The sequence below is a fragment of the Tiliqua scincoides genome, chromosome 1, assembly GCF_035046505.1.
Source record: "Tiliqua scincoides isolate rTilSci1 chromosome 1, rTilSci1.hap2, whole genome shotgun sequence".
Taxonomy (NCBI): domain Eukaryota; kingdom Metazoa; phylum Chordata; class Lepidosauria; order Squamata; family Scincidae; genus Tiliqua; species Tiliqua scincoides.
In genome coordinates this window covers 26,282,625-26,310,261 of record NC_089821.1, presented here as the reverse complement: position 1 = coordinate 26,310,261, position 27,637 = coordinate 26,282,625, and the positions used below count along the sequence as shown (strand labels likewise).

At 44.1% G+C, this 27,637-nt stretch overlaps 1 protein-coding gene across 1 annotated transcript in view; it reads right to left on the bottom strand.

Moving 5' to 3' along the window:
- The window catches only part of TP53I11 (tumor protein p53 inducible protein 11), a 60,528-nt gene extending 36,009 nt beyond the window's left edge, over nucleotides 1–24,519 (bottom strand). Inside the window, exon 1 of the mRNA XM_066633017.1 lies at nucleotides 24,376–24,519. The gene's annotated coding sequence lies outside the window, so the exon portion shown is untranslated. The remainder of the gene's footprint in view (nucleotides 1–24,375) is intronic.
- Nucleotides 24,520–27,637: the final 3,118 nt, after the last annotated feature.

Genomic DNA, 27,637 nt, shown 5'->3' with positions numbered 1-27,637 from the left:
AAGTACTCCACACTGTGATTCTGACTGTCTAGGACCTTAGATCTCAAGAGACACACCTCTAACCCTTACAGAAAGAGCTTCAAAGACAATGCACATAGCAACCTCTTGAAAAGGATGAACCTGCTGAGCTACTTTTCTTTGAGAGGATCAATCTTTGGTTTGTAATTATAGTCCATTTGCAACTCATCTTTGTTTAGATGTATTTGTGCCATTGAAAACATGAAACGTTAAAGAAAAGATTTAAAATATTTTATCCATGAACAGACAGAGCTGTAAAGAAAACTGCTGAGTGGGGAAGTGAAGACATCAATTCAAAAGACTAGGGGGTGTATCTCCAACACTAGTAGATTGTTCAGGGGGCTTCAACATGATCCTTCACTCCAATAGCAGCCTTAGAACCTGTTACTGATGGCCTCTTGCAAAACCCCAGGCATGTATTACACAGTCCCTAAGGGAAATCTTCCACTTTCTGCACAGTCCAAGCAAACCCTGCTTGAGCTCTGGAGCCTAAGATGCTTACTCAGCTTTCCTCCTTTGCAGAGATATACGCAACCTACTACCCAGTTGCGTGTACCGCATCCCTAAATTATGATGTTGCTATTGCATCTTTTTGACACTGTCTTTGTTTCTATGGAAACGCACTTATTCCAAACAACTTATTATTAGTTCTAGGTGTAGAATCCCCTTGCCTGCATGATCATAAAAAGAATGAATACAAATAGAGGTGGCACAGGTTTGCGGGAGGGCTGGAAGGATAGATTTATGAAGAAGCTAAACCTTAACAGCAGACTGAGAGGAAGAGAAGCAGGTGAAGCAATGCTTAATTCAAGATGACTAGGAGAAAAGCAACTGAACTGTTTCAAAAGATATTTCTGGTTAGGGCTTCAACTGAGTCATAGTCAACACAGAGGAAAGCATCTAAGCTAAAAAAATAAAATCAGACATGTATTCCCAAGATGAGCAAGAGACGATGCGCAACAAAGCTCTTCTGACTTGACAACCATCATCACTTGGATGCCTTCAAGGACAGGAACACAATGGAAGACAGATGGGGGAGGGACAGGATCATGGTAGCAGGGTCCTCCCCCAGCTTACCCACGTGCTCATAGAAGCCCTGATAGTGTCTGAAAAGAGTTCTGTTTTAACATGCATTGTCAGGAACAAAGCAGAAGGGAACCAATTATGTGCATGCCAATGGTCATGTGTCCATTCTGCTCACATATAGAGCAGAGGCTGAGAGGGTGGAGAATCTTAACAGTAAAAGTAAGAGGGCATCCTTCCATGCCATACTTTCCTCTCAGGGCACTGCTCCAGCCATTTCCATTCCCAGAAACCCTGCAGATACAGAAAACCGCAGGTAATGAAACCCTCTGAAGGCCTTTTAAGGCCTTAAAATGTCACTTCTGGTTTTTAAAATTAAAAAAAAACCGAAGTGATTTCTCAGGAGTCCCAGAGGACTTAGAAGGGCTTCTGAGCATCAGGGAGACCATGCACAGTCTCCCTGGTGCTCCGAACACCCTCCAGAGGTGAGCACAGCTCCTCTCGCTTTTGGAGGATTAAAAGTTGAGCCATGTCTGGTTCAATGTGGGTCTGGGGGACCTGCATTGAGCCAGATCCACAGATGAAAAATGCATGGATAAACATGCTCAACCTGTACAATATGCAGTAGGAGGTGGTTCAGCACGACTCACTCACTCACTCACTCACTCACTCACTGAGTACCTTTTTACTGTTAAGTAACCCACCCTGCTTTATATGGACAAAGTGGACATGTGAAGGAAAGCCTTGCCACATCTGGTTTGGCCTTCAATGGTTAAGCAAGTATGGGCCTAGGAGTTTGTCTCTCTAAGCAAGGCCAATCTTCAAGATTTAAATGCTATCAAGATTGGATGGGGCAGGGTATGCCTCCGTTGTCATGCCATGTATATCCACTACAAAAAGAATGTTTTTCCATCCACAGTTATTAACATCATCTTAGCACAATCTTAGCTTCCTGCTAGGAAGTACAAATTCACTGTTAATTCACCTACGGTATTATGAATAGTTTTTTCTCCTGTTTGATAAGCACAGCTCATTTCCACAATAATGCCCATGCCGCATCTCTTACCAAAAAAGTGGACTTTGCTTTTATTTGCATTGCTAAATTCTACACACACTCTCAATCAAGTGTAAGCACTTGCCATGTGGGCAGTTACACAGCACAACAGTCAGAAATCAAGAACTTCTGAATTCCATTCAAAGTTGCATCAACAGGCAGCTGTTGTCAGTTCAGGAGAATACATAAATGGTAAAGATAGTAAATTCCCAAAATAATTTTTTATATATACTGCTAGAAGATCTCCCATACCTAGATCCTTCCAAGAGAAGAATAAAGTTTCAAGAAAACTAGGAGGAGACTTGAGGCCAAGTATGTGGGGAGAGGGAATAATCAACTGCTTTTAAGGAAATGCTTCTAAGGAAATGCCAAATGTTACAAATTCTATTAAAGAGGCATGCTAGCTAGAAAAAAGTAAGGGAATATTAATAATAGGCGCATCAAGGAAGGTCTCATGGACTATTTACACAATGTCATGTGAAAGAGGACAAGGAAAAGGAAAAAATAAAAATCATCTTGGAATGTTTTCTTCTGAAATTTTCCAGGCATTTTCAGTGCCAAAACATAACTGGTTCAAACTCTAAGCCCATGTCTACACAAAACAGACCACCTAAGTTAGAAGTCCTTCTTACTCTAGAGGGAGATATAAACTGACATTCTGCAAAGACAACACAAGATATAGCAAATAATTCTTAGCACCCCACCAAACTTCAGTTCTCAGAATCCATTGGAAAAGCCATAAGAATCCAAGGCAATTAAGTTAGTACAAACAATGCACAACCGTGCAGGTGCTTATTATGCGCTACACATTCAGAAATTTAGAAAGCACTGTGAATAATCAAACTTTGGTTATCCCCAAGTCAGTAGCAATTAAGATTTTCAGGCAAGGTTTCACTTTGATAATAATAGTTATATACCATTTTTCAACAAAAAGTAGTTCACAAAGCGGTTTACACAGCAGAACAAATCAATAAATGACTCCCTGTCTTCAAAGGGCTCACAATACAGAGAGATAAAGAGACACCAGCAATAGCCACCTGAAAAGACATTATGCTGGGGTTAAGAGAGACAGTTGCCCTCCCTCTGTTAAATATAAGAGGACTCCACTTTAAAAGGTGCCTCTTTGCCCAATTAGCAGGGGTTATGTCAAACTGAAATAAGCTGCAGGTTACTAAACTCAAACCAAACAACTGTCTAACAGCCCAATCCTATGCTTGTCTACTCAAAAGTTCCACTGCTTTCAAGCATGTATAGGATTGCAGGCCAAATGTTGCACCAAGACTGCCTACATTGTTGCCCCAATGTTGCCCCAAGACTGGGGCATTTGGTGGGCCGCTGTGAGATACAGGAAGCTGGACTAGATGGGCCTATGGCCTGATCCAGTGGGGCTGTTCTTATGTTCTTATGTACATAGGCAAGGATGGAAAGAACGTCAAGCCCCTTATATTGCACTAAGTGGCAACAACATCTAGCTAGGGTAGAATTCACATTAAATGATTTGTCAGGGTCGTTTTTTGTCATCTAGAATATTTCCAAGTTTAAATGAACATTCTTCTGAGTTCCTGAAATATTATAGGAAAGAACAGCAGCCTTTATTTTTCTCCTTTCCAAGAATGAATAGAAAAGTTAAAATTATACTATTGATTTGCTGGGAAGGAGAGAAGAGGTCCTGAAGGTATAAAAGACTGATCATTTTCATGGGGGAGTCCGACCAACAGGAGAAGTTAGGCTAGGAACATCTTGAGTTGCAATGTAGAGAGGCTTTCATTATTCAGGAAACAAGGGACAAACACAGTCTTATACAAAGTGATACTTCACTACCAAATGTCCCAAGCATTCTGCTGCTCATATATCTAGAGATCAATTGAAGTAGTAAATCCAGGATTTCTATTGCCCACCATCACCTTTCTTCTGCAGCCAACTTTAGGTAGTCAGGCACACTAAAAAATTAAGATGGTTCTGGGCAGACCATGGACTGTTACTAAACAACTCAATGCTCAGATTTTTATCAAATTTTTTTCCAGATATAGTGCAGACTTTAAGACACTGTGCAAATATCCAAGCAAACCTCAACTGCAAAGTTTAGGTGCCCTTCTGATGCCAGCCTCTCCCATAGTAGTTTGTTACTAACAACATGCTCTGAATCACCTCTCTTCTCCAGACTTTGGCCAGGAAACAAAGCAGACTTCTTGGGAAATCAAGACATAGATGTCTGGCTGTCAAGTGCTTAGTGCTTAGTAAAAAATTAAGATGGTTCTGGGCAGACCATGAACTGTTACTAAACAACTCAATGCTCAGATTTTTATCAAATTTTTTTCCAGATATAGTGCAGACTTTAAGACACTGTGCAAATATCCAAGCAAACCTCAACTGCAAAGTTTAGGTGCCCTTCTGATGCCAGCCTTCTCCCATAGTAGTTTGTTACTAACAACATGCTCTGAGTCACCTCTCTTCTCCAGACTTTGGCCAGGAAACAAAGCAGACTTCTTGGGAAATCAAGACATAGATGTCTGGCTGTCAAGTGCTTAGTGCTCAATATACATCAAAGGGGGCAATTCTAGAATACTTTGCTTGGGATAGGGTTGCCACACCTTTATGTCAGGCATGTTCATTTGTGTCTTTCTATTTTACACTTGAATCCCATCTGCCTGCCATCATGGCACTGAAGGCGATATTCATGGGGTTCCCAGGGCACGCCCCCCCCCATCTAGGCACTGAGCAGATCTAGATTTGCCAAGTGTGAAGCAGCCCACTGTTCATTTTTCTCCCCAAGACCTGAACGTGCTTGAAAAAGCATTCTTGCCCAACTTGTAGGTTTTAACTTTAGTAAAAGGAAATGCCTTGTCCTCTTCGCAGAAATAAGGTTTAGATATGCTTCTATACACACCGACATGAGTATAGGTTCCACTGAATTCAGTCACTTCCAAATAAGCACACTTTGGGTAGGTTGCACCAGACCTCAAGAGACTCGCTCCTAAAGCATGCATGTTTATTATTGCAACTTTAAACACCTTGAATCAAGCTGCCAACACTATGGAACATTGTGAGCAAAAGGTTATCTCTGCCAACAAATTGAAACTGAACACGCATCTGGAATGCAAACAGAATCCAGAATCTAAGATTATTAGTGGCTGCAAAGTAAGTAGTGTTGTCCAGTGACATGGGGAGAGGTGAAGGCCCAGGGAGGCACAGCCACATGAATGCACTCACTCAATCTCTCTCCCCCCCATCCAGAAATAAAGTTTAAAAGTCTCATCTCTTCTTCTCCTGCTATAGAGAGCAAAGATAAAAGATAAACTCTCTCAATGCAGCAGCTCAATAACTGCTTCCCTGGTGCAGTATACAGCAGCAAGCTAGCTTGCTCAGGCTCTCCGCTGCTGTCCTTTCATTGTACTATATATGGAGCTATCTGAGGCAGCTCTGCCTGCTGCCTCCCCAGTGACTGCCAGCATAGGAGCCCTGCCTTTTTTTTCCACTGGAAGTCAGCCATCTTGCTTCCCCCCCCCCCAATGAAAGTCAGACACGACTGCAGCCTGCTGCAGATACTCACCTATAAGTTGGGAAATTTCTGCCAATAAATCTACACTTGATTTATCCACAGGTCACTCAGGAGTCATGGCTATTCAGTCAGCCAGGAGAAGGCAGAGGAGAGCAAGAGGACAAAGCAGAGATAATAAAGAGCTATTAGTCTCCAGAGCAACCAGGGCAACAGTCTCTGCAAGCTACAGCCAAAGTTAAACCTTTCACTCCTTCCTCCTGAGAAAAAAGTAAGCCAGGGTTCAACATTTCCATTTCAAGCAAGCAAGCCTCATTCTCCTTAGCAAGATCATGCCCTTCTGCACCCTTGTTCCATTTTGCAAATGTTTGGCAAAGATCTGGTTTTTAAAACACCAGGATGTAATCCTCATTTCCATCTGAAACAAAGTCCCAGACTACAATTCAGTGCACCATGACTTAAGAGTAACACCCAGGGAAAGCAATGCACCTACTTTTTCGTAAATCAGGTTGCAACTATGCCTAGCTGTGCTTGCTCACACTCAGTCCTTGTTGTGTCTCTGCTGTGAACTAAACTGCACACTCCCAGTTATGTGTTTATATGTTCTATGTCATATGTAGAGCCTCTGGTTTAACACACCAGGCACATGTAAGAAGGATTTATTAGCGGTTCTACTGGTATGTCGTTTACAGTGCACTTACTCTAAAAGTGTATACAAAAAGATCACAGAGATCAGAATTTAAAAAATTAATAAAAATGTGTCTTATAATCTTTTACTATTTTTTAAAAATAAATTAAGAGACTGTACAGTTCTTAGGTAACAAATACCAGTAGGTCTTTTTTAGGATCTGGCCTTGGGTAAAATCAGACAAAACTATAGTCAGGCACTCCCTAAGTTTAACTACCCCCCCCAACTTATCCAAGGGTCAAAGAAAATTCCATTATTTTTGCTCAGAACCTGCCCTAGACTTATCTGTGAGATTGACGTCTACATGCTGAGGCTGTTCTGCTTGCTGCCTCCCCAGCAATTACTGAAACAAGCTCCCTGCCTATTTTTCATTGGAAGTAGCCATGATTGCAGTGAATCAGTTGCTAGTTGCCTCCCTGTGCACTGCAGCATGTGTACTGCTTAGCTCACTAACTCACTGAGCACATCGGAAACGCAAGATACTTTTTTTTTTAAACTTGTTGGGTCTGGTGAGACTGTCTCTCCTAACTGCACATCCCTGATGCTATCACATCTGTAGTGTTGTTGGGCAATAAGCTGCCTACCAACAATTGGTAATGATATTTAGTAAAGGAAATGCAAGATTAGTAAGTGGAAATTCAGGTCCACTGCCTTGAAGCAACATCCTCAGGCACCTGTCAGTGTGCCTTGGACCCACTGTGCATGCCCCTCCTACTCCACTAGAGAAGAGTGAGCCCAGCCAGCAATTGGATGGGGAGGCCCTCGCTTTGGTAGCAGACATTGGAAGTACACTGGGTATTTGTTTAGCTACTGCCCAGCAACCCGCAACCTGTGCAGCATTACTGGCTATGTTGGAGATCATGGGGCAATGGGGAGTAGTGGTCACCAAGTGACACGTACAGGTACAATGCATCATTGTGTCACTATTGCAGCAGAAAGAGATACCTCTAAAGTAAGGAGTCCCCTCCCAAGGACTCAGTAAACTTGGAGCCAGCCCTATGGAAGCCAACCAAGTCATAAGTAGCATCAAATGTTCGTCTTTCGAACAGTCTTCAGCAAACAAAATACCACAATAGACAAAATGGGAATAAAAGTGGTCATTTCACAAGCTGTTGTGAGTTAACAGTAAGAAAGACACTTCAAAAAGTACACACCCTATATAGCAAAGTACAACCCAGTGATTATGGATCTCTAGGGAAAGTCACAAAGCAAAGTCAGTATTCAAAACAATCCAGCTAATGACAGGTCACTATCTGTGTACAGAAACAAACGATTTCTCCATCTAGCCACAGTACCCATTGAGGCATGTGAGTATTTCCATGATGCTCAACTTGCAGCAACATAAAAAAAAAAAATATTGCCCTTAGGATCAGGGCAGGATGACTAAAACTTTCATTACTAAACAGCTAAAATGCAAACCTATTTTTAATCTTTTTTTTTTTTGAAGAGACCATAAACACAGTACATTCCAATCCTGTCCAATAGTCTGCCACAGAAAAGTTATAAGTGTTCGCTCACTCCCTAGCATGCAGAAGGTCCCAGGTTCAATCCTAGAGAAGAACTACCAATAGACAAAACTGGGACAGGTGGATCAAAAGTCTGAATCAGTATATGACAGCTTCCTCAGGACAACTACTAGGGCTGGGTTCCTGTAAATACCTATGAGATAGACTTTTCCAGGCTGCAATTTCCCACCACCAGTTCAGCTATCCAGGAAGCCTTAGGAGTGGGTCTACACATGCACTCCAAAGAGTGGGAAAGATTCTTTGACCATTGGTTGTGGCATGGAGGCAACAGATATTTTAGGGGAGGGGAAAAAGACACCAAATGTCAAAATTGAAATATGCAGTTTACTAAGGACTGTTCATGATACTGGAAGGAGGAACTAAAATAACTGAAGATGAGATGCAAACCGCGAGCACAGGTGAGGGCACATCAATGACTCAACACATGCAATAAATCAGAGGACAGAGTTAAGAGTCTTAGAGGGCTTTGCTATATACCTATTGTGAGGCAGCTTGCTCTCTACTACAAGGACACTTAACTGATACCCCAGCATCTCTGAGTGAGCAGAGATGGTCTTTGCTCCTAAACAGATAAAGGGAGAAGGGGTTTGTACAATAGAAACTCCATATGGAGACCTTGCTAGACTGAAAGACCCCAGAGGTCGATTCTCCAGATTCTCACATTGTCAATGGGCAATTTTCACAATGGAGAGAGGTGAAAAGTGGTGTGCCCCAAGGATCTGTCCTGGGACCGGTGCTTTTCAACCTCTTCATAAATGACCTGGAGACAGGGTTGAGCAGTGAAGTGGCTAAGTTTGCAGACGACACCAAACTTTTCCGAGTGGTGAAGACCAGAAGTGATTGTAAGGAGCTCCAGAAGGATCTGTCCAGACTGGCAGAATGGGCAGCAAAATGGCAGATGCGCTTCAATGTCAGTAAGTGTAAAGTCATGCACATTGGGGCAAAAAAACAAAATTTTAGATATAGGCTGATGGGTTCTGAGCTATCTGTGACAGATCAGGACAGAGATCTTGGGGTGGTGGTGGACAGGTCGATGAAAGTGTCAACCCAATGTGCAGCGGCAGTGAAGAAGGCCAATTCTATGCTTGGGATCATTAGGAAGGGTATTGAGAACAAAACGGCTAGTATTATAATGCCATTGTACAAATCTATGGTAAGGCCACACCTGGAGTATTGTGTCCAGTTCTGGTTGCCACATCTCAAAAAAGACATAGTGGAAATGGAAAAGGTGCAAAAGAGAGCGACTAAGATGATTACGGGGCTGGGGCACCTTCCTTATGAGGAAAGGCTACGGCGTTTGGGCCTCTTCAGCCTAGAAAAGAGACGCCTGAGGGGGGACATGATTGAGACATACAAAATTATGCAGGGGATGGACAGAGTGGATAGGGAGATGCTCTTTACACTCTCACATAATACCAGAACCAGGGGACATCCACTAAAATTGAGTGTTGGGCGGGTTAGGACAGACAAAAGAAAATATTTCTTTACTCAGCGCGTGGGCTGAAAGAGAAAGTCACTTAAAACATTAAAAGGGAACATACCTCTTTGGTAAAAGACCAAAGAGTTAATGGGCTATACTTGGAAAGAAAGGAGACCAGTGGCCAGGTGGTTTTACCCAATGATGTGCTTAAGTTCCTAACCCCAAGTCTTGAGTCAAATCTCAAGTCCCTAAGAGAAATTTAACAGAGAAAAAGGAGGTAGTGGTGGAGGGTGTGTGGAGAGTTTTAAAACACCCCCCAATGTTCCCATTTGCACTTCACTCAGCAATGGGTTGAAGTCCCATACATCAACCATGATTTATGTAAACAAAGCTGTGCTGTTCATTCAAATTTATCAAGACTGCGTTTTAGAAAAATGATTGAGAGTCTGGTTTTTAACAACAACAACACAGTCTTTCTTTGGCTAAATAAATTGATGACCCCACTCCCAGTGTAATGTAGTCTGCCCTGAAAATGCCTAATAACACCCCCCCCCCCCCAACTGCCGATTTTAGCCCAAGTAGCACCTCAGGCTCTCATAGCCTCGATAGGAAAAAAAAGCAGCTACTGAACTGCACAAGACTTTAAAAAGCAGCGAACTTTGGACAAGTGATGCAAATGATGTCTTAGCATGGTAGACACCCCCCACTTTTGGAGACACGTCATCATCGCCACCAGTTATGTATTTAAGTTGTTGTCTTCCACCCTAGGAAGTTAGGGCAGAAGCAGGAGGAACATGTGTTGCCAAATGAAAAGTGAGCCAAAAAGAGCAGAAGCCTTCTTCTATACTGCAAACAAACCATTCCCCCATCCTACATCCATCCCGTCCCACCTAAAAAAACTACATCCATCCCCTTCCGTCTGTCTAAAAAAACTCTGAAAACTTTCTACCCATTACCGCCTCTGCTGTCATCCTTTGGTGGTGCCTTGCTTTCAGATCACTCAGGAGGTCTTGCAGCACTACTCAGAAGCACTGGTAAAGTAAGCAAGAACACCCAGTATCTCGGATGAAGAAAGCCTTTGAGTCCCGAGTCGAGTCTCCTGCTCCCAAGTCAGTCCAAGTCACTGACTGACAAGACTCAAGAGTGGGTCAAGGAACTCGAGTCTACATCACTGACTTTACCTATCGCAGTCTGCCTGAATGGGTTGCATTGCTTGGGCTCGTACAGCCATATAGAACTCTGGGTTAATGGCCAGAAAATGTCCAAGAGAAACAGAGATGTGCAGAGAAAGAGATCCAATCAAGCATGCTTGGCTGAGCTGACACAGGGAAGGGTCTTCTCTGCTCTGACGTCTCCACTTTGGAACTCTCTCCCTTTTGAGCCAGGATTAGCACCCTCCCTGTTAACCATCCAGCAGGAGCAAAAGACATTTCTCTTCCATTCAACATTCTGCTCCCCTCCCAGGCCTTTTTGATGTTAGTTGCTATTTCATCGTTGCTAGTTTTTCTCATTCGTTGCTCTGCTGTTTTTCACCACTTTTTAATTACATATTGTTCTGTTGCTTTTAGTTTGCAGTTCTCTCCTATTTTACTGTACTTCTTGTATTTTCTATTTTATTGTTAATTCTTGTATTTTAATCATCCTTGTGCACTGCCTCGAACATTCCATGTCATGGGAGGAAAGCAGGATAGAAAATTTAAATCATTTCTGCCCAACGTTGCATATACGCAACAGGGACTAAATGTGTACACGTGTGGGCCAGGCAAAAATGGGTTAAATAAACTAACAAACTGCCGTTACAGCAAACCAGCACACCTTAGGGTTACACTCCGTGACCTAGTTCTTGCTTGGCGGCCAGTGATGTCAGCTACAGAGACACCAATACAGTACAAATGCCTGGAGTCTTGTGAATTTCCTCAAAGACCTGCTCTTGAGCTGGCCTGGTATCATGAGGTTGTGTCTGTAAGGCTTGACAGCTTTATGACAGAAAATGGTTCAACTGTGAGAGAGACTCTTCCCCTGGTAATCACTGCCACACCTCGTACATTTGCTTAGGGCCTTTTCTTTTTTAGCTCTGGGTCACCGAGTTCAAAACACTTTTCTCTTTAAGAGGATGACAGATTTCTCTAGGTTTAGCAACAGGAACAGTCCGTGAAAGTAAACACTCCCTCACATTAACCAAGCCCTCAGCAACCAAACTCCACAATACAAATTGACAAATTTGTACCACAGGCCCCCTTGATGAACTGCTGCTACCAGTCCTGTTCAACAGCACACATGTATGAATGAAGGCTGAATGGCAGGTGGGGGGGGCACAACACTGAAGAAAATAAAAATAAAAAGAGCAACGGATAAGACTCTCTAATGCAGTGGTTCTCACACTTTTAGCACAGGGACCCACTTTCTAGAATGAGAATCTGTCAAGGCCCACAGAAAGTAATGTCATGACCAGAAGTGACATAATCAAGCAGGAAAATCCTCAGCTGCAATCCTACCAACACTTACTCAGGAATAAGTCCCATTGGCTATCATTGTTACAAGAATATGCACAGTAGCTTGTTAAATGTGCAGGTCTGTAACATTTCCCCACTTGCAGTCACATCCCATTGTAGCATCAGGTCTAATATATTAAAAATAAAATATTGAAATGAATAGGGACCCACCTGAAATGGGCTTGCGACCCACCTAGTGAGTCCCGATCCACAGTTTGAGAAACACTGCTCTAATGGAAAGGCTTCTAAGTTCAGCAAGCCATGACCTAATCATGTATAAAACTACTTCTGCACCATGGCAGAGTAAAAGAAGTCAAACACTTTTCTGTGCCTTTCAATAAGTAGTGAAATGCTACACTTTGTAGTGCTAGAGAATGCAATCATTTGGTTCAGTTAAATTTTTAAAACAAAAAGGTACTAATAAAGTTCACCACCTCGTGATCTGGTTACAAGCCTGCAACACACATCCCAAAGAAGAGCTGAACATTAGGAGACACTTTTTTGGCTCCAATTAAAGTCTGAGCATGAGGAGAGTGCTTAACTTTCTCCTACTAGCCTTCAATCCCAAACTCCATTCCCTCCAACCCAGCCCTCCAGTTCCCCTCAATTGCCTACCCCTTTCCTTTAAGCATCCCTCTTAGTTGCAGCAGCTATCCAGCTGTGGAAAGAGGCCATTTTCATGAGAAGTGGTGATCAGAGGATTAGGAAGAACAGTCCTTTTTCCCTTTAAGGGAACTTGGTTTGTTAGGGGGATAAGGGACAGCTGGGTTACATTTCTTTAGCTTAAGTTTGCTATAGGGATGGGTTCTGGGAGTTCGTTGGGCACCCTTTGGAAAGTAGTCTGGTCTAGAGGAAGTCAGGTCAGGATTAAGTGTTTTAAGTTATGGGTGGTATTTTTCCCTGTTAAAATTCATCTTATTTGAGTACAGCTTTTTGATTGTATGATGTTTGGCTATTTAATAAACCTTGCCTTGTTCATAAAATGTCATGGTCTAATCACTGGATTGGGAAGAGTGCTCTAGGGACACTTGGGTTGCTAGTTTCTTAGTTGGTCTATTTGTTGATTTCACTTATGCCAGAGGGAAATGTGTTAGGGCCCAGTCTCTTTCACAGTTGTTTCCTTCCTTCACAGTTAGGATGTGAGGTACTGGTGGCACCTGAGAAGCAGCTTATTTTTTTTTTCATTCTAGTACAACATGAACTGGGGTATAGAGAATGCATCATCCATCATTAAAATTATAAGATCTTTTTCCTGGTACAGGAACACCAGAACCAATGCAATAAATTGACCACATACCTCATAGAATTCTTCTGGTTCAGCTCAAACTTCAAAACCTGTAAAATGTATGACCACCCAAGGCCATTCATGGCATACTTGTTCGTTAGTATCTCTGATGTCATGGTACAAGGTTAACAAAGTCCTGGTTCAATTAGTTCTTCTTAATTCAATTAAATGCAAGTTTTAAAACTAAGGAGAAAGAAAGGATCTTTAAAAAAAAAAGTATTCTAAGAAGGTTGGAAATCCAACTGCATTACTGCTAATCTTTCAAACTGATTCAGAGTAAGAACATAAGAAGAGCCCTGTTGGATCAGCCCAAGGCCCATCTAGTCCAGCTTCCTGTATCTCATAGCAGCCCACCAGATGACTCAGGGAGCACATGGAAGACCACAAGATACTTGCATCTTGCTGCCACCTCCCTGAATCTAGCATTCTGTTTATGCTTACACCTCCCCCCCAAAACACCAGATTGCAATTGGGTCTAACTTGTGCTACTTTCTGATCAATTTTAAAACTACAATTTTAGAAAACTACTGAATATCCCTTCCCTCCCTAAAGGAATAAGAGCACTATTTTAAAATGCAAAGAAAGTTTTCTAACGTGTACATGCACACCCAGTCTTCTCAGGATAAGAGTCAGATTTTTTCCTGTTAACTTTAGAAGCCAAATTTTAAATAGTTAACGGGATGGGTTTGGTTTTTTTAAGGAAATTCAGTGTGCAAGGGAAAAGTCTGAAATGTACCAGACAATTCCAGTTTGTATCATGTCACAGCAAACATCACATGAAAAAAACCATGTTTTTAGGAAAACTCTTGGTAAATATTGCAAGGGCCACATGAAACAAGAAACTTGTCATATTAAGATGCACACGGAGTACCAGCAAGATGCAGTAAATCAGGTGCCAGAACTAGACCAAGGAAAACTGGGTTCAAGGCCCTGGTCAGCCACAAAGGACACTAGGTGACCTTGAGCCAGCCACTTCACAAGGTTGCTGTGAAACAATGGGATAACCGCAATATATTACTTGAGTTCCTTAGGGTGCAATCCAAACCCCACACCCAGAGAGTCACATCTGTTTGAGTCAGCTGGGCCACCACAAGGATGCACACCAGCCCACAGAGGCTGCATCCAGCCTTTGCACGGACGGGGAAAGGTACGTCCACGCCAGCCAAGCTTGGCTGGCACAGGGGTGTGGGGAGATGTGGGGAGGGTGGGTGGCAGATGGGCCCATGTCAAAGAAGTGGGAGTTGGGGCCAGGATCCAGCACTTATGCCGGATCCTAGCCCTGTTCCCAGGCAGTGTGAAGCAGCTCGCCAGGGTAAGGGGAATTTTCTCCCCTGGCCTCAGGCTGAGTGTCTGTCGGCCTAATATTTGCACTGGATACAGCGCAGGTCCGCAGGCCCACCTGTTCCAGCACAAGTTAGGGTTATGCTGCCTGAGGAACTTCAGGATGCAAATAAAAGTTAAAGTTTCCAAGAGCCAATTGGTATGTTTCCACAGTGGCATGGAAGCTGCTTCTACACTGCCTGGGTGATGTATGACTACTGTAGACTTCAAGGATCAAAGCACTGCAACATCCTAAAAAACGGCCGGAAAAAAGAGAAAAAGAATAAAGGTCTCAGCGCTTGAGAGCATTTGCAACATAATACAAATCAAGAGCAGCGCCGTCTTGTCTGTATACTGCTCATTGACACTGGCTCCTGTGCGCATCTGATAGCTCAGATGTTGGCCAAGCATTGGCAGTGGCTGGTGTTTCAACTACCACAGCATATAAATCTGCTCTAACACAGCAAAGCAACTGAAAAATTACTGCCACTTTGGAGCCCTATGTCTGCTAGTGTTTTCTTCATGTGTATCATGAGCAGCACTGAAACAGCCATGGTTCTAGAGAGTTTCAGAGGTCACATCCCACAATCCAGCCTCCAAGCAGGTTGCTTGGAGATGGCACATTTTTCATACATGAGCAAGTTGTGCTCATGAACAATGAATCTCATGTGCTGTTTACAATGCGGCTGCTTGTGTATATTGAAAAGGGTTTACCAAAATTACCAACTTATGACAAATTGCTCACGTGACCACTTCACTGCTACAGCAGATTTAGCTACATACAGGTGTCTGAACATGTATTCATTTTAAGAGTGAACCCAGAGACTGGAACACTTAAATGAAGGTTACATCTTGTACTGCCAAGTGTGTTGAACTTGGGGAAAAAAATTATATGCAAATATAGATCAACAATCTGTACACAATATACATACACAGAACATATGTAGAATGTTATGGGTAAACAGCTTCATATGTTGCTTTTTCAGAAAGAGTCTGAAGAAGCTTTCATAATATTCGCATGCTAACAAAAGTGCTCACAAGAGTCACCATTCTTAAGTTATTAGCTCTATCCATTCCAGAGCCTCTAGAACAGGGGTGCCCAAACCCCGGCCCTGGGGCCACTTGCGGCCCTTGAGGACTCCCAATCTTGCCCTCAGGGAGCCCCTAGTCTCCAATGAGCCCCTGGCCCTCCAGAGACTTGCTGGAGCCCACACTTGCCTGATGCAACTGCTCTCACTGCGATGGCCAACTGTTTGACCTCTTGCGTAAGCTGTGGGACAAGGGCTCCCTCTACTGCTTGCTGTTCACATCTGTGATGCAGCAGTGAAAACAAAGGAAAGACTGGCCTTGCTTTGTGCAAGGCCTTTTATAGGCCTTGAGCTATTGCAAGTCCTTCGTTCATTCATATAAGTTCCATCTCCAATATATTCATTTATGTAAATTTATTCAAACTTGAAAAGTAAATTAATTCTTTTTTTCTCGGCCCCCAACACACTGTTAGAGAGATGATGCGGCCCTCCTGCCAAAAAGTTTGGACACCCCTGCTCTAGAAGTAGAGTCTCTGAGCAGTAGGAGCAAGCTTATCGTGATCTGAATGCACATGTATGGTTCAATCTGAATGCACATGTATGGTATGGTTGCACTTACGCAAGAAATACTAATGTCAATTTTAGAGACTGCTTTTAGAGCCACAGAACAAATGAACTGTAAAGTACACCACCACAGCGTAAGGCAATTAAGTGTTTTTAGTGAATATTTAACCTAGAAGTGAAAGACTCTGCTTTTAAATCAGATTGCTAGATCCACAAGATGTGAGATCTATGTGGTTAAATGACTTGAAGCCAATATATATATATATTTTTAAATCTACTTTTCAGGATGCAGTAACGTGAGGGACCAGAACTCCCTTGGGGCTTACATGACTGACCCACCTAAGTTCTTTAGTGAGGAAAATCTTGGCTAACTCAGTCAAGTCTTTGACTCCTGGGCTATGAGGGAGAGAATTGATGTCTGCTTTGGAGCTCCAAACTAGGATGGGTTTGCCATGATATGGAAAGTGGTGGAGGCAAGTTATCCACCATCTCCTCAACAGCACTGCACATGGACATAGGAATGAAGCGACACAGTGCAAGCTCTTGGATTAAACTGAAGTCACAGCTTTATTAATATTAATGCATTGAAACTTGTCCTGAGATCGGAGGTTTTTCAATTTATTCTTATAGTAAGTCTTAAAAGGATGAGATGGTGGAGTTGAAGAAATAAGTCACAATCTGTCGTCCAACACAACAGCAGGGAAGGGCCTCCAAGAACATGCAATGTGGAGGCACACAGGCTCTTTTCTGTTATTGGGTGAAAGAGAACATTCCATTCGTCATTATAAAATGTTGAAAGATGCGCCATGAACACATATAAATAGGCAATAACTCTGTGGTAGAAGACACACTAGAACAGGGTACCAAACTTGTTTCATGCACAGGGCCAAAGAGCATTCATGATGCCCACTAAGGGCTGGAAGTGATGTAATTAAGCAGGTCATGACCAGAAATGCCTTTTTTTGCCTCACTTAGGAACTGATTAGCTGCAAATGACGGAAAAGAATACGCAAATCTTGATCATATTTTCAAGCCCAGTTATCATACAGGCCACCCTGTTGGCAGGGTCATCGCAGCACAGCAAAGCAGCTGATGGTGGTCCTGGGGGAGCCCAAGAACCGGATGAAGAGCTTCCGTGGGCCACACCTGGCCCAAGGGCCTTATGTTTGACACCCCTGTCTTAGAAAGTCCATGTGAGTCAGTGTTGCTGACAGCACTGAGCTAGATGAGACAATACACTGACTTGATAGACGACATGCAAGTTTTGATTCTCCCATGCAAGTTTACTTCAAAGTTCTATTCTCAGCTACATTCAAGGTCCATTCCAAAAAAGTGGCATAGTCAGAGAGAAGTTGTGGGTGGGTCTGTTTTTGTTCCTTTGATAAATATAGGAACAACAATCCATTTGAGACAGGCACAATTTAATTTTTTTTTAAAGGAAGAAAGTAAAAAAATAAAAATAAAAAACACCCTCTGACATACATATGCAGTGAACTGGCCTGTACAGTTTGATCAGATATGTAGAACAATTGACCCAACCAGAATCGTCTTTGTGAGAAACAACCCTGGTGGTCTGAGACATAGCAAAGGTTAGGAACTGCCCGCATCTTTACTAGCTGGCACTCATCCTTGTTCCCTGTGCAAGGTTTGTATGCTAAAGGCAGCAGCAAGAAGCAAACCAAGAAACAAGATTAAAAGAATGGAGGCTGCCCTGAAGACTACATTTTACCTCATTAATTTCATCTTTCCTTGGAATGCACAATGAGGGCATGAGGGTGGGGGACAGAAGCATCAGAGTGGCATGCAAAGAGGATGGTCATATTGTGCTTAAGAAGGTGAATAAAAGCCTTCCGAAGGGGCATGTTTAAAAATCACCACTCAGTTGTTCTTGAGCTGCAAGTTTACAAAATGAAGCCACCAGGCAATGGGATAACACTGTGCTGCAATATGATACTTTTCTAATTAGGAGGCTTGATAAACCTTGCAAACCTTGCAAATCAACTTGATCTTCCTTGCCCAGCAGAAAGACTTCAAATTAACGGGTACAGGGAGGATGGAGGAGAGCATTTTTTTCCATTCAGCTTAATATTTTGCTTTTTTTTTTTAAGGATAGTTTCCTCTCTTGTCTCTGCCATTGAAAGCGAAACATACCATGATTAAAGAAGCTAAATTTGCAAAGCTCAGCAGGTTCACTAGAGAGCAGGCTCACATAATCCAATGATTTGGTTAGCACAGCCTAAGCACTCAGCTGAGCAACACAGACAGTTTTCCTTATTAATGCAACATAGCCAAGAAGCCAACGCTTTGAAAGAACTGCTTTCCCCTTAGGAAGACCATTGGTGATAATTTTTCTCCTGCAATAGTTAGCTGAAGTCTGCAATTCAGGAGGCAACGCCTTCTTAGCTCTTCTTGATCATATTTTCCAGGGTGATAATGCAGGATTGGTATAGTTCTTCATAAGTACACTTAGGGCGCAATCCTATCCTGTGCTGGAACAGGAAAGCCAAGAGGCTTGCACTGTATCCAGAGCAGAATAGGGACCACAACTGGCTCAGCCAGAGGCAAGGGGAAACTTTCCCCTTATCCCTGGATGAGGTGCCCTGGTCCCAACAGGTCTTCTCGGACTTGCGCCATCTCCTGAGGCTGATGCAAGGCTCTCTCCCTCTATCAGTGCGGAGGCTTCTGCCAGCCTCCACAGGCCGGCATGCCACTGAGCACCGGCTTTGCTGACTTTTGAGGAGGCGCAAATGTGCCTTACGGCAGCTCAGGATCACACTGCATGGCAAACAAGTTCCTAGCCATAAGACACAACCTTGCTCCTAGTGGAGTATACTGGTTTCCAAATGGTATAGGTAAGGTGGAGAGGCAGACACACAGCTCAGTGACAGAGCATATCACTGAACATCAGATACTCCAGCTTCAGTCAAAATTTCAAGTCTGACAAACTGGCTTGGGAAGCAAGACTGGGAAATATCATTGCAAGTCAAAGCGGACAGTGTCAAACTAAATGTTCATACTCTGTAGTAGACAGCTCAATATGTTTGACAGCATGGACTGTAACACCCATGATACAGCCACCTTGTTGAAGCTAAACAGTCTGGAGACAGTCAGTGCTTGGCAGGTGACTGCCTAAGAATCACACATACACAGTCTAGAGTTTCCCAATGAAGAAAGCTGAAAAATGGATGTAATAAAATACATTAAGCTGAGAATTGAACACCCTGCTCCGTGTCCCCCTCACATCATTAGATAGTACAGTGGATGTATGAAAGGTAGACTTTCTTTCATGCCAGTAGGACTATGGGAAGGAAGGTCTATCAGGTGCCAGCCTTGCTTCCTTTTCAAGGAACAGTTAAGACCCATTTATTTCTGAAGGCTTCTGATTTTGCCATTTGTGTGCTTTATACAGAAAAATAGAATAAAAATATATTCAAATACCCCATCCAGCTACAACACTGCACCATGTCCACTGGCACTTGTTCTCAACAACTAAAAAAAGTTCAGTAGAAAATCATCCTTAGAGGAACAGTGGGAAGATCCAAAATGCTCCTCTAAGGCTTATTTTTGAAACACCTCCCTTTAATTAGATGCATGTTGTAAAAACAATCCAAAGAGTGTTTCTCAACCTTTGTTCCCCAATATACCGCTTCTCATGGTCTATCTTAAGTACCAACACTGGTAACATCAACCCATATCCCCACCCTTTCCAGTCCACCCCATTCCCACTGCATGGAAGCTCCAGGGGAAGATGGGACACTTTTCGCACTCTTACCGCCAGCAGCTCACCAGCTGATGTCAGCTGACTGAGTTCTCGTCAGCCACGCAGTGCCCCCCTTGTGATTGCCCAACCACTCAGAAACTGGGCAGAGCGCATGCGCAATGCGATTTCCTATGATTAGGCACATGCTCCACCCAGTTTGAGTAGTTGTGTGATCACAGGGGAAGCTGAGCTCTCATGGCATTCATACAGCTCTGGGTGGATAAGATGGAAGAAGAAACTCAACAGGACATGCCAGGCAAGAGTGGGCACAACACCACACACCCCAGATCCCTCCTGTGTCTTTAGCCATGGTTTGGAAGACTACTCCTCAGAATTCCTCTGAGGAGAGGTGGGGGAGAACTGGTTGGCTTGATGGAAGAAAGCCCACTGTTTAATGCAGCCACTTTCAGAAAAGAGACAGATGAAAAAGGAGAAGTGGTAGTTTGAAAGATAAATTGTGAGCTTCCTTCCCTGCAACTTGGGCTGCAATCCGATACACATTTTCCTGGGAGTAAGCCTCACTTGTAGAGATGTTTGAAAATGGTGCAATTTACGTTACTCAGAAGATAAGCCTATTGTGTTCAACTGGAAACAGACACCTCTACTCATTTCACACAACGGAACTCACTTCCCCATACACACGCATAGCGTATTATAAACAAGCAGCAGTGCTGGCAATCCTCCCCCTTCTTCCTCCAGCAGGAAGAGTATTGAAGCACTGAGGGGCTTACCCTATTGGCTGTCCCAAAAAGAAGGGCTCTCTCAATCAGATTCACAGAGCCAAAGATCAATCAGAGGCCACAAGCAAGGTGAAGGAGATGGGAGGACAAGCTCTCATGATGGAGGACTCCACTGGAAGTCAGTCCAGAGCAGCTGCCTTCTAACTGCAGACCATGGTGTGCCCGGCAATCACATCCAGGCTCATTATGATGGTGCCAGAGCCTTACTGTTCCAGCACAAAGCAGTCAGTTTTACATGTTTAGATGCAAAACCTACAGCGATTTCCTTATCCACCAGTGTTTTCTGACAAGATATTCAGGTACCTTTTGTACTTTTTATTCTAAGAGTTCTGACTCTTCCACATTGGTTTTAAATGCATGATAGGAAACCTCACGTGTTTTGCATTCCATGAGTTTTGACTTCTTAGAGGATATGAGATGGCAGTCTACCAAGGGTCTCCAAACTCCAGCCCACAGTCTGAAACTGGCGCACCTGACGACTGCATCCAGGAGCAGTATTGATAGTGCTGGAGCCACACCGTTCTGGCACAAAGCAACCCATTTTCATGCTGTGACTTTGCAGAGCTTTGCGCTGGGCAGCTGCTCCCGCTGCCAATCGCCCCAGGAGGCTCCGCACCCCAATTTCCCAACAGAAGTGGCTGCCCGGCATGAAGCTCTGCAAAGCCACTGCACGAAAACAGATTCAAAACCCATGTGGAAGATTCAAAACTCCGAGCATAAAAAGTGCAAAAGGTACTTGGATATTTTGTGGAAAAACACTCACGGATAAGGAAACCACTGTAGATTTTGCATCTAAGCATGAGTTATTCTACAGAAAACGCTTGTTTCCACATGGGTTCTGCACATATGGTCTGGGTGTCAGGGTCAGCCTTAGGAGCTGTGGGGCCCAATGTAAAACATTTTTGTGGGGCCCCACTCCCCACGGGGCCCACCCTGCTCACCAGGACAAGCAACAGTGGTGAGTCTGGGGCTGATGACACCATGTACGAAGCACAGAAGCAATGCCGACGTTACCGACAACTGCTTCTGGGGGGATTTCAGGCCGACTGGACCCAGGGCAGGCAGGCTGTCCACCAGCAACACTCTGCTTGCTATGCTCTCCTGACAATGCCTTAGCATTGAAGATTCCATGCTGGAGTGTCAACTACAAAGTGAGGTGTTGGCTGCAGGTGCTCTACTTGCTGTCCCAGTGCAGACTCAACAGACTCAATCAGCCAGATTGCCCTAAAGCCAAACCTGAGTGGAACAATACAGCATTTTTATGTTGCCTTATTCCCCTCTCCCTAGTAAAACATAGGATTGCTTACCCTGTATCATAAGGACACGTTGCATGTTCGCTCACCCCCCCCCCCACTCACACCCATTTGTTACCACTGGCAGAGGCAAAAACACCCAATGTCATGACATCAGGACATGGTAACTCATTCTGCCATCAGGAAAGAAGACAACATGCGAAGCAGCTGTAGCAGTAGCTACCCTGTGTTGTGGCAAAAATGTCATTCTGTCCCAAGAGATTTCCCCAGAATTAGTTCTCTTGAATATCATTCTGCTGTTGACTCTGTCATGTCCCTGCAAATATCTATTTTCCTGCTCTACTCAGTTTCTTCCAATCAGCTGTCACTCTTCTCCTCCAGATCTGTGACATTAATTGAAGGCAATGCCTGAGCCAATACTGCAATAAAGCACTAGATGGACACAGCAAATAGCACAGACAAGATCGAACTGTTTCTCTTCTCAATTCATTATAAAGAGCACTTTTAAACAAGCTCCGAGTTAGGTATGCAAGGCACCAAACACCAAGCTCCGAGTTAGGTATGCAAGGCACCAAACTTTCCCAAGTCAAATAATACTCACTACTAGAATCCAAAATTTCCAACTGATTTTGAAATATTGCTAGCCAAGAACAACACTGAAGGGCTACTACTGCCACCTGCCAAGACTTTTTCTATGATGGCATCATAGTCATGGGACATACTCCAAAAAGTCTGAGAGCAGGTCAATACTTTTTTTGCCCACAAGGCATTTGGGAACTAGATGTTTTACTGTTTTACGTATGTTAATTACGCTTTTAAAGTTGGATTTATTTATACTTGTAATTTTATGAGTTACCTTTTACACACTTTTTGTTGAAAAGTAGTTCAGGAATATTTATTATTATTGGTTTGTGACCACTTTGGCTTGCCTTGGTCAAGAAAAGTGGCATAAAACTCAACTGACAGCCATTTAGTGCCATGTATGACAACAGCCTGCACTATGCAAAAATCTGCCTTACTTTCACACATGGTACGCTAAGTCATAGCAGGACTCTGCTAACATGCCCGACACACCAGGTACATCTAGGCAATTCTTACAGTACTGTATACATGTAAAAGATAAGCCTATTATCATCACCACTACAACATGCTTGGGAAAGGGGGCTGAGCCTGAAAGACAGAGGTTTGCCGAGACAACCCAGTGAGATAAGATCTGAACCTGTTTCCTGCCCACTGTCTTAACCAGAACACCACACTGTGTTCTCATGCTCTTCTAACCACGGCTGCGGTGCAAAGGCAGCTAGGTCTCTTCCTATTAGCATGAACTGCTGCACACAGGACTGAACCGAGTGTGTTTATAACCAGATACTGTACATACATTATAGAAACCTAGCGACAGAATAAAAAATAATAACAACTTCTCAAGATAAGTGAGAAGACAGATGTGTCAACGGCCAAACAAACCAAGCCCTGCCTAACAAAGGCCAGACTGGCTTGTCTTTTCAGTTCCAATGCCTCAGCATGAACTGCAAGGGAATCCTCTCCCTCACTTGGTTCCAAGGGAAACTTTGCATCAGAATATTAGGAAGAGCCACTCATGAGATGATGAGGAACTGGAGGATGCTCCTCAGGCAAAAGAAATGATCACTGAGGCAGCATCAGAGGGGAATTCTCAGTCATACTGTAGACGGAGACACTGTAGGCTGAGACACAGACCCATCAACAGAGATGATTCGTGTTGGAGAGAGTTTTTCTTTGGGGGGGAAGCAAGAGGCCATTTCACAGCTGTGCAGCGGTCCAGGGAAAGCACAAAGAGGAAACACAAACAAAGGAACTGCCCCTTCCCAGCCCCCACCCTCTTCCACCCTTCAAGCTGTTAGACACTTCCTGGCATCATTACAGGAATGATTACAGAGAAATCACCACACTGCGAAAACAGAATACAACACGCATGCATGCATGCACTCGGTGACATGTCTCAGTTGCATATGTGGGCAAGTTATCAGCTGGGATGCTACTGCACGACCTTAGATCTTCAGCTTCTATGGAGAGCCTGCCTTCATTGAAACACACCCCCTGCAAAAAGCCTACTCTAAGCCCAGCCAGAATTACTGTTTTCTCTGAGTCTTTTCTTCTTCTTTTTCTTGTGGGCTGTGCTAAGAAATGCTGCAAAAATAGCTCCCAAGTGCAAAAAAAAAAAAAAAAAAAAAATCTTTAAGTCAGGCATGTCAAAACAATACATACCGGTTTTGCATGTTCCTACTCCCCCCTCCGCTACTTTTTACCTATAAACAGGAAGTGGGTTCTCTCTCTACCAAATCACACTCAACTTCAGAGTCAGATTTTTCCAGCTTCATTTTGCAAGTCCAAAATAAAGACAGCAGCAACACTGGGAAGGCAAAATGAAAACCCACAACCGGAATCCTTGACCCAGACCCTACTGATTCCTATGGTGCTTGCTTCCAAGCAACAATGTCCTAGGGTGGAAGCTGAGGATGCATGCATACATACATGCCTGCTCTCCCCACACCAGCCAAATCCATTCCCAGGGACCCCTGAGGACCCAGGGAGCCTCCCCCCCCCCCGGAGTTCCTGCAACAGCTGCTGCAACTCAGTCCAAGCTGGAGAGACAACGAAGGTCCATCTGGAGAGCAAGAGTGCCTGGAAAGTAGCAAGGCACAAAGTAGACGCACCGAAATCAAACTTACACAGGCTTAACGCATGATGGAGAAGGGATCGCTGGGGGCCAGAGAGAGAGGAGGACTCCCCGGACCAAGAGCAGCAAGCGATCCGCAGCACCAGCCTGGAGACGCAGCTCACATCCTGAGGCTCGCCCCCATCAGAGGCCGCCGGAGCTCACCAGCGCTTCGTGCAACCTGCGCGCTCGCCCCGCGAAAAGGAGCCCAGGCGGAGCCCCGCCTCCGCTCTGCCATCTCAAATCAGTCGCGCGGGGAGGAGAGCCTGGACTGCCGCTGCCCCCCACGCGGCGCTGCCGAGGCGCTGCCGAGCGACACCTGCAGGACGCGGGGACGGGGCCGGGCGCCCCTGCGCTGGAGGGGGCTCTGCCGTTCATTCCAGGCTGCACCGATGGGGGCTTCCCACCCATCCGCTGTGAAACTCCTTGCCACAGGATGGCATCCTGGCTCAGATGCCCTTAAAATTATGCAAGGGATAGAGGGATGCTCTTTTCCCTCTCATACAACCCCAGAACCAGGGGACATCTGCTAAAATTGAGTGTTGGGAGAGTTAGGACAGACAAAAGAAGATATTTCTTTACTCAGTGTGTGGTTGGTCTGCCGAACTCCTTGCCACCAGCTGTGGTGATGGCATCTGGCCTAGACACCCTTAAAACTATGCATCTGATAAAATGAACAGAGATTCTCTTTTCCCTCTCACACAACATCAGAACCAGGGGACGCCCACTAAAATTGAGTGTTGGGAGAGTTAGGTCAGACAAAAAAAATATTTCTTTACTGTAAGTGTAGTTAGTCTGTGGAACTCCTTGCCACAGGATGTGGTGATCTGGCCTAGATGCCCTTAAAAATATGTATGGGATGAATAGAGTGGATAGAGGGATGCCTTTTCCCTCTCATACAACCCCAGAACCAGGGTACATCTGCTAAAATTGAGTGTTGGGAGACTGAGGACAGACAAAAGAAAATGTGTCTTTGCTCAGCATGTAGTTAGGCTGTGGAACTCCTTGCTGCCGGCTGTGGTGATTGCATCTGGCCTAGATTCCCTTAAAACTATGCATGGTATGGATAGAGGGATGCTCTTTTCCCTCTTACACAACACCAGAACCAGGGCACATCCGCTAAAATTGAGTGTTGGGAGACTGAGGACAAACAAAAGAAAACATGTCTTTATCCAGTGTGTAATTAGTCTGTGGAACACCTTGCCACAGGATGTGGTGATGGCATCTGGCCTAGATGCCTTTAAAAGGGGATTGGACAAATTTCTGCAGGAAAAGTCCATCACAGGTTACAAGCCATGATGTGCCAGCTCCTGATTTTAGAAATAGGCTACCTCAGAATGCCAGCTGCAAGGGAGGGCACCAGGATTCAGGTCTCTTGTGGTCTTGTGTGCTCCCTGAGGCATTTGGTGGGCCGCTGTGAGATAAAGGAAGCTGGACTAGATGTGCCTATGGCCTGATACAGCAGGGGTCTTCTTCCACCTCCTTCCCAGCTGCGTGGTGGTTTAATTACAGCGGCTGATTCTGAAAGGCTGGACACATGTGAGAGCAGCAGTCTGGGTCAGGTTTGGAAATTTTCCACAGCCCAGAAAAAATAGGCTCCTTTTGCTTGTTGATTGATACATCATTTAAGCCAGTGGTTGTCAAACACTTTAGCATTGGGACCCGCTTTTGTAAATGACACTCTATAGGGACCCACCTGGGTTTACCAGACTTTAAAAATAAATCTAGAAAGAAATAATATTTTTATTTATTTGTCTGTAATAATAACCAGGAAAAAAATGCTCCAACATTTATCTCCCTATATTTACACATGCTTGTAAACTGCAGGAGCTGTTTGCAGGGTAGTTAGCAGCTATCTGATTTCTGAAAAGCCTCAGTGCTTGTGGCAGTTAGTTTTCTGATCTTTCCATTACATGTGTTTTCATTGGAGGCTCTGCTTGGCTGCTGTGGGACCCATCAAATATCACTGGTCACTCCCCACCAGTGGGTCCCAACCCACAGTTTGGGAACAGCTGGTTTAAATGGTAAAATCTTTGGCAGAGGGTTCCAGGGAGATGTTGTGTCCGTTCAGATGGAAACTTTATCTGCTGCATTTTCAAAGACAACTCTCTCCTTTTCCAGTGCATGGAAAGAAAGGGCTTGGGAACATTAAGGTCCGTCCCCCCCATTAGCAAGATTATCCACTGCCACCTCTTCCCTGGTATGGCTCTTTGCTGTAAAGCTGCACAAGAAGGAAAAATTGAGCAGGTGAAAGTTTCCCAGTCATTGAAACTGCATAGCTAGGAAAGCTTCATCTGTTAAACATCTGCCTGTGGTGCAGCTGTTTAGGCATAGAGCAGGGGGGAAGGGCAGTTATACAGGTTTTTCTCTGTCTTATTCACCCTCTCATTTATGGCTCACAGATCCAGAGACAGTACTGTATATCTTAAAATTTTCCAAGATACTGAGATGGGATGAGCCACTGTTTCTCATTCTTCACCAATACGCTCTCATTTACCTACAGCAGGGGTCTCTAAACTTTTCGGCCAAAGGGCAGCATCAAATATCTGGCACAGTGTCAAGGGCCAGGAAAAAAAATTAAATATAAAATTTAAATAAATACATTAGAGATGGAACATAGATGAATGAATAAATGGGCTCAAATGTCCAGGATTTCTCCAAATACCAACACAGCCCAAAGCACACACTTAAATGGACCCCCATTCCCCCACCCCACAAGCACAACTCTGCTTGTATTTGGTCAACTGGGCCAGAGGCTCTCAGGGGATCAGAGGCTGGCCGTGGGCCTGATAAAGGCTGGCCACGGGCTGCATTTGGCCCCCGAGTCTGGGTTTGGAGACCCCTGACCTACAGCAACAGTAGAAGGATGGAAATAGTCTCTTGGGCAGCTGTATCCTGCTTCAGAACAGTTAAAAATACAGGTTCAGCCTTGTTATACACAGATTTGTTATACATGGATTTGACTCAACGCGAAATGCCCCTGCAAATGAGAAGGAATGTGCTGATCCCTGGAGAAGGGGAAAAATGCATCCCTTTAAAACCACAGTTTAAAAAACTGCTTTTTACTGTTGCAGAGAGACAGTCATACAAGTGATTACAGATATAACCTAAGTATCCACAGATTTTTCTTTCTCAAAGCTGATGAGAAGGGCCCTTGTTGTTTAATAATCCCTGAGAGGGCAGCCAGCTGACAATCCATCAGTCATTCTCTCTGCAGGCTTCACTCCTCCCTCCCCCCTGAGCATGTGAAAGAAGGCTAAATGGCAGTGATTATC